The sequence below is a fragment of the mitochondrial genome of Cannabis sativa, assembly GCF_029168945.1.
Source record: "Cannabis sativa mitochondrion, complete genome".
NCBI lineage: Eukaryota > Viridiplantae > Streptophyta > Magnoliopsida > Rosales > Cannabaceae > Cannabis > Cannabis sativa.
This window is the reverse complement of record NC_029855.1, coordinates 267,501-267,906: the sequence shown is the minus strand read 5'-3', so window position 1 is coordinate 267,906 and position 406 is coordinate 267,501.

The window sequence follows — 406 nt, the reverse complement described above, 5'->3', positions numbered from 1 at the left end:
TCTTCTCTATTGCTTCTTTGATTTAGTAGAAAGCCCGGTTCAAACCATCTCATAGGTCGTCCTCAGTACGAGAGGTCAATTCAAATGCGAATATAGGCCTTATTTCAGCGGATCTGTGCAAATAATCGATTATAGTCAGGGTTTTAGTTGATTATAAAGGTCTGTTGATGATCATCGGTCCTTATTTGAATTTAATAGTTCGATTCCCGGCCCCCGGTCATCTTTCTTCTAGCTTTTAGTTCTGTCTGGCGATTCCTTTAACTTTAAATAAATATGTTCTACGTCCCCTGTTAGTGTTGGTCCTGTCCCGTACTCTATCTATCGATCTTATCTTAACTGGATCAATCGCTTTGTCGGAACTCTTCCCTTGCTTGCTTCACTTCATCTCGCCTATAGTTCGATAGTA